Source organism: Podarcis pityusensis, assembly GCF_964106645.2.
Source record: "Podarcis pityusensis genome assembly, chromosome: 7".
In the NCBI taxonomy this organism is placed as follows: domain Eukaryota; kingdom Metazoa; phylum Chordata; class Lepidosauria; order Squamata; family Lacertidae; genus Podarcis; species Podarcis pityusensis.
Window position 1 is genome coordinate 64,600,480 of NC_138031.1, and position 7,453 is coordinate 64,607,932.

General features: G+C 45.4%; 1 long non-coding RNA gene across 1 annotated transcript; it reads right to left on the minus strand.

Moving 5' to 3' along the window:
- Positions 1–1,058: 1,058 nt before the first annotated feature.
- Positions 1,059–7,173, minus strand: LOC308482077. The gene is made up of 3 exons (XR_013988963.1): positions 6,863–7,173; positions 1,932–3,039; positions 1,059–1,745 (listed from the first exon to the last, which is right to left on the minus strand). It is a non-coding gene; the product is annotated as an uncharacterized lncRNA (long non-coding RNA).
- Positions 7,174–7,453: the final 280 nt, after the last annotated feature.

Sequence of the window (7,453 nt, forward strand, 5' to 3'; positions counted from 1 at the left end):
TTAATAGTGTCTAGAAAACTTCAGGCCATTTATAAATATCATCTTTTATTGATAGAACTTAAAGCCTTTTACAAAATAAAACCTGTAGAGTTTTCTGTTTCTGCTCCCAAACGCAGCAAACCCGGAAGTGACTGTTCCGATTTGCGAACTATTTTTGGAAGCCGAATGTCCGACGGGGCTTCTGATTGGCTGCAGGAGCTTCCTGCAGCCAATCAGAAGCAGCGCTTTGGTTTCCAAACGCTTTGAAAGTTGAACAGACTTCCGGAACGGATTCCGTTTGACTTCCAAGGTACAACTGTATATGGTTACTAGACCACCAACTGGCTATTAAGGTCGGGTTACAGAATCATTCCGTATTCTCCCTCCTCACTCTGGGGTATCCTACAGTGTGTTCTAGGAGAGGCATTCACAAAACTCTTAGGACGATTTTACCAGCTCTTAACTAGTACATACGCTCCATTTCTTTGGTGATGCAATTCTTTCAGTTACTACCCTAAGATATAGGAGTGTGACCGCAAGGATGGGCATACATTTGACAACAACACCCATCGCACGTATGTTTCATCAAAATAAATCCCACCCATTTCAACAAATAACACTTTTAAGCAAGGGAGTTTAGGAATGCAGCCTTAAATCTCTTACAGTTCAAAAATAACATGTTATTATTTTGGAAAAGTTCATATACCACTGAATTGTTTTTTAAAAACTCAAAGTAGCTCAAGTATAAAAATAAATAAATAATCAGTAACAGTTAAAAACAGCTATTTAAAACATTAAAAAATCAACAATAAGCTAACAGCCTGATCAAAACACAGGCCAACTTTCTACATATCTGAGTAGGCATTGTAACATACAATTTATGTTTTACAACCGCAGCTTCCACACATTTATAGTAGTTCAATAATTTGTTTGTGTTGCATATTCTGAAGTGTTTTTTGTTTATTGCAAAATTAGTGGCAGACAAAGACCCAGCAATCAGATTCTAAAATTTCTGGATAAAAGCTGCCATGAAAACGATATGCCATTAGTTAAAAGTTTCTGTTACCTGATTTAACAGATTTCTTGTTCCCTAAGTATATGGAGCCCATTTCTAATCTATATAAATCTACAAGAGAGACAGGTGGCCAAGCCTCTGAAATACAGAATATGTATCTGCAATCTGCCAGATATCACTGATGACTGGGGACGCCCATCATCTCAAGGAAAGCATTGCCGGTGGCCCACTGATTACCTAGTCTCTGGCTGATGAACCACTTCGGGGTGGGACTGCAATTTTATTTTACGTCCTGATAGTTGGTAGTGCGTTTGCTTGGGGTGCCTTCTGCTATTAAGAGTCGGAGATGCAGGAAGACTCAACACTAGAGAACTTCCTGGTATGCAAACATAATCTATGAACACCTTGAGATCTTCACCATCAAGGCCAGCCCAAGACATTTTGGTACCTGAGGCAAGCCACAAAACGGTTCCTCCCACAACTGGGGAAGAATGGGTGAGTGAAGATCTACATCAGGAACAAGGCCGCTGTAGAGGCAGATCAGGACTTCAAGCAGCGCGCCACAGCCATTGTTGTCACCATGGCTGCGGGACTCTTTGGAGACCGGATCCATTGCCCACACTGCCTCATGGGTGGGCCGGTCCTGTTTGGCACTGACTATCCAGTAAACAGCTCTTTCCCTTATCCTGCAGATTCACCACATTATGAACTGCCACAATATAGCTATGCGTTCCTCGAACACAGCAGGTGACTATTATTTAATATATCTATAAAAGGTAAAGGTACCCCTACCCGTACGGGCCAGTCTTGACAGACTCTAGGGTTGTGCGCTCATCTCACTCTAGAGGCCGGGAGCCAGCGCTGTCCGCAGACACTTCCGGGTCACGTGGCCAGAGTGATGAAGCTGCTCCGGCGAACCGGCACCAGAGCAGCACACGGAAACGCCAATATATCTATAGCCCATCTCAACTTGTAAAACACAAATAGTTAAAAAGAAGATAGTAAAGATACATCACAACACATTTAAAGCCAGCAGTTAAAATGCAATTTGCATGAATAACCCATTTTCTTTCTGGAAAGGGGGCTGTGATGGTTCAGAGCTTATACCGAAACTCTAACCATTGCTAGGTGAATGATGTACGGAGAGTGAAATGGACTGCTGTTAGGATCCAGGAATCCAACTCCTGGGTGAACGTACTCTGGGCCTGCTCAGCTCTGAAGAATAATCATTCTTCTAAGAATAATATATAGATATGACTAAAATCACACTGCAGACTACTCCTTGGTCCACAATTTGTTATTCTTTTGTTTAGTTCGTTATTAAAATCCATTCATTTATTATTATTTAGTGCAATAACCCTACAAAAATAGTTTTAAAAAATAGTATTGTCATTAAAAACAATTATTTTAAAACAATAATTAAAACCAACAATTGCCTAAATATCAGACTGAAACACGCATTAACATTTTACATAGGCCACATAGGCTTGCCGAAACAAACATGCCTAAAATTGTATTGGTCCGTTCGTATTTTCAATGCGTGTTCAGATTCACGGAAGATCTCTTTCCACATGGTGGTGCTCCACTCACCAGCTCTAATTTTTCAGAAGCGCTTTACACGTGGTCCAACCTGAGGCAAGTCTCCCAAGGTATGGAGTTCAATAGTGTCGGAGCAGGCACCGAAAATGCCTCTCTAGATGCCCTGCGACTTGGGACTGCAGATTACGGTACCGTCAAGAGGGTATTATTATTGGTTATCACGCAGCTCCAACTTATGCAAGTTTACCCAAAAAATACGTGCCACTGTGTCCAAAGGAACTTACTCCCAAATAAGAGTGCATAAAATTGCAACCATAACAGCAGCAATGAAACACGAGGAGAAGGTAATAGCTTAGGAAGGCACAGAAGTTTACACAGTCCTAGCAGAGAAGTGAAGCTGCGCCACCTTTGCCTGGTATCTCTCCAGAGGCTGGTAGAACATGAAGATGGAAGACTCCTCCATTTTCCAGTTTCTCAGAAGATCTCCATCCATGGCTCGGTACCTTCTGGTGACAGATTAAAATAACCAACAATAAATAGCAGATCAGGCCATCTACGCTTAAGGCAATCAAGGCACAAATATCTGTAACACTTGCACTCCTATCCTACTCAGAAGCAAGTCCCAATAAGTTCAGTGGGGCTGACTCCAAGGTAGGTGGGAGAGAGAATATGCGGTCTACGTTTCTTTCACACTAATCACGCCATATGTAAAATGCTATTCATTCATTCAGGATTAAATGTGGAACAGAATTCAATTGTATACTGTAGTCAAAGCAGGCTTACACATTCTCACTGTAGAGTGGTTTAAAATAAAGCTGATTTTAAGTTTCACATGAGAGACTCTGTCCACACAGCCTGATCCTTAATTCTCTGCAAATATGCTCAGAATTGTGCTTCCTTCCCTCCCTTCAAATTCCAGCTGCAGTTTCTCTATCGAAGAAATTCCTTCTTATCAGCGGAGGCTGACAGAAGCCTGATAGATCTGTGTAACCTGATGTCACAAGTCATGAGATCAGCTTAAAAATAACGTTCTTTGCTGACATGGTGCATTTGGGTTTTGCTTTTTGCTTGCCCAAATATTTGGATACTACAGTTATCAAGTTTTTCTTTGCAACCACCATGGGGGAAAGCCAGGGGGCTTTTAGCTGATATTTAGTTTAAGACAACAATTTGGATTTTAAAGACGTAACGGCAATATTTCTATATTTCACTTGTATCCCATCATCCATCCATCCAAGGAAATCTGGGCAACATAAATTAGTTTACAAATAAGGATAATATAATAACTTTGTTTGCCTGAGAAATAGTGGCCGGTCCAAAGTCACCCAGCGAGCTTTGAGATTGAGCAGAGAATTAAGCCTGTGCTTTCCTAGTCAATGTCCAACCCAGGGGTCAGCAAACTTTTTCAGCAGGGGGCCGGTCCACTGTCCCTCAGACCTTGTGGGGGGGCCGGACTATATTTTGAAAAAAATATATGAATGAATTCCTATGCCCCACAAATAACCCAGAGATGCATTTTAAATAAAAGGACACATTCTACTCATGTAAAGACATGCTGATTCCCGGACCATCCACGGGCCGGATTTAGAAGGCGATTGGGCCGGATCTGGCCCCCGGGCCTTAGTTTGCCTACCCATACACTAGCTCATGCACTGTTTATACACTTCTAAGCACACATGAGTCTTGCCCTTGCTGCTATTCTAATCAAAATGATCCTGAAAAATGGGTTGGACATTGGTCCTGCTTCTAGGAATCTCTCACTACCAGAAAGAGAAATTCAGCACCACTCCCTGGAAGCAAAGCTTCCCAGAAACAAGCATAGACACACATTCTGCCAAGTCAAGGACTCCTGCTATGCCCAATGCCCTCTGCATCAGGAGTGGGCCATTTCCTCTCTCTCTCAAAGGCCATATTTCCTATGGGCAGCGTTAGAAACTCAGATATACAGTGGTACCTCAGGTTACAGATGCTTCAGGTTACAGACGCTTCAGGTTACAGACTCCGCTAACCCAGAAATAGTACCTCAGGTTAAGAACTTTGCTTCAGGATGAGAACAGAAATCGCGCGGCGGCAGCGGGAGGCCCCATTAGCTAAAGTGGTACCTCAGGTTAAGAACAGTTTCAGGTTAAGAACAGACCTCCGGAACGAATTAAGTTCTTAACCCGAGGTACCACTGTATAAGCTAGGTGCCAAATGGCTCCTTCAAACAGGGACACAGTTGCCAAAAATGGAATGCTGCCTAGTCGCCACTTGGGGGGGGGGGCAGACAGCCTGAAAGTCGTGTTTTTCAATACAGTACGTCTTTTTTGTTTCCTGAAATTCATTCTTGATTGTGCAGATAAAATATAAGATAGAATTCTACAGGATGTAGTATTAGTGTGTGAAAACAGTCGAGATCTGAGGATCCCCAAGAATGCACCTCCAGATGGTGGAGATGTCAGGAGTTATCCTGGCACCTGGGCGTCTTCACTTGGTCACAAGTGGCCGATAGCCAGGTGCAAAATGTGCCTGGCAAATTTCAAACGCAGCCTAAGGGCTTAATCCATTTGTCAGGGGCTGCATGATGGTAGAGTCCAATACAGTGGTACCTCAGGTTAAGAACTTAATTTGTTCTGGAGGTCCATTCTTAACCTGAAACTTTTCTTAACCTGAGGTACCACTTTAGCTAATGGGGCCTCCCGCTGCCGCTGCACAATTTCTGTTCTCATCCTGAAGCAAAGTTCTTAACCTGAGGTACTATTTCTGGGTTAGCGGAGTCTGTAACATGAAGCGTCTGTAACCTGAGGTACCACGGTACCAATTTCTCATACTAGATATAAGTATAGATCTGACACTTTTTCAGTGAGGATACAAGAATGAAGAAAGAGAGACACTTGAGGGTCAGATTCCAAGGGTCACCATGTAAGAGCAGACTGGAGGGGTATATGTCCCCCTGCCCACCAAGCCAGAGGTTGCCCGCCAATGTAGCAGCTAAATGTGAAAGAACAATAGCCTGGAAAAATACTGAACGACTTGGCTAAGGCCACAAATCCCTTCCGTGGCAGAGTGCGGAAACTGTCACCTGGGCTCAAGCGATCAGCTTTTATACTAAGACCTGGGCTCCTTCGGGAGGAAGGGCAAGATAGAAATTTAATAATATAATAAAATAAATATTCTCAGCATCAGTTCCCTCCACTTTTGTGGGGCCTTGTGGCATTCTCCTCTGGTGATGAACAAGGCCCATCCTAGCCCACGTTAAGAGTTAGTACATGAGAAACCTCCACCAAGTTCCTGTCTTCATTGCTGTAAATACACCATACTTTTATGTGGAAACATGACAGGCCACAGTTAAAGCAACATCATTCCTTCTAATAGCACACTCAGGTGGTTGAGTGCCAATCAATTTGGAAGAAGCATCGGACCACCTAAAAGAAAACTAGCTGCTTCTACACGCCCAGGGGGAAACCCTAGGTACATACCGTCGCTGTGAGTTTATTTAAATTATTTTTTATTTTTTAAAAAACCACAACCCAGAAAGCGCTTAACAGGAACTTGCGAGCTGACAGAAAGTTGATGACAGCTGAGCCTACAAGAGAAAGAAAGCGAGGGTCTAAAGAAACCAGTAGCTACGCAAACTATGGAAGTCAGTATAGCTCAGTTTGTAGAGCATGAGACTCCTAATCTTAGGGTTGTAGGTTCGAGCCCCACGTTGGGCAAAAGATTCCTGCATTGCAAGCAGTTGGACTAGATGACCCTCGTTGTCCTTTCCAACTCTACAATTGAGAACAGTTTGATAAATGGAACGTTTGTGGGACTTACTGTGGGGCTGAAGAGGGAGAACACAGAGAAAACAGAGAAAATCTACACGCTCAAGCCCTTGAAGTGTTATAGTGCGTATGAATGCGTGGGCACAGGGGGAGACGTACCACAAAATTAAAACATTCTAGAACAGGATGCCCAGCTTTCCAGGCATGACAGCAGGAACAGGTAATCGCACAGTTTATAAAGAAGTATCTGTTACTAATTGAAAAAACTGCAGCTCGGACCTCTCTGGCAGAGATGATAACGGGCTTCAAAGACTGAAGGGCGGGCGGAACAGAAATAGAATTAAACCTCAGTGCACACCTTACCGCCTCTGCGTTACAACACGAACCGCCCCCCGCCTCCAATCTTTAGCAGGAAAAAAAGTTCAACAGGGGAAGCGGATTGCAAAACCGCACCTGTTGACTTACTGCGTCGGGGGGGGGGGGAGAGGTTGGAGAGAGTCGGGAGCTTTGCATTAGGCTGCCATCGCATCGCCCTTCCCTCGAGACATGAGAAACGCGGAAAAATGCGCGCGCTGCTCCTTACCCCGGGCTGGGCAGCGTTGCTGCTGCTCCTCCTCCGGTGGCGAGGCGGAAACCGGATTCCCTGCAGCAGCAGCTCCTGCCTGCGCCTCCGCAGCAGACTTAGCCGGGCGCCTTGCAGCAGCAGCCGGGCTTGAAGCGCCGCTGCCACCCAACCTCTGTCCCCCGGTCTACCAAGAAGCGGGTCCAGTGGGGCGCTGCTGAGCATGAGATCAGCAGCCTTAATCCGGCTTGCAGGAGGAACCACAAGCGGCGGCGCCTTTGCTCGGTTGTCTCCTCGTGCACGCGTGCGTGTGTGCAAAGCTGGAGCTCTGGGCGCGCTTCATGGAGCGAGGAGGCGGGCGAGGAGCCCGAGCACAATAAAGACCAGGCAGAGACACGTGGCTCTCCAAGGGGGTGGAGGAGCGCGGCGCGCAGCCGCCCAGCCGAAAGGAGGGGAGGGGGGAGAAGAGGGCGCGATCCGAGCCCTCTGCACGAGTCGGAGAACCAGCAACCCAATTTCCTCGGAAGTAAGGCCCGCATATTATCGAGACTTTAGCGCGCAACCCCGCGCGTCTTTATTGGGCGGCAAGTCCCGCTGCGCTCCAACCGGGTT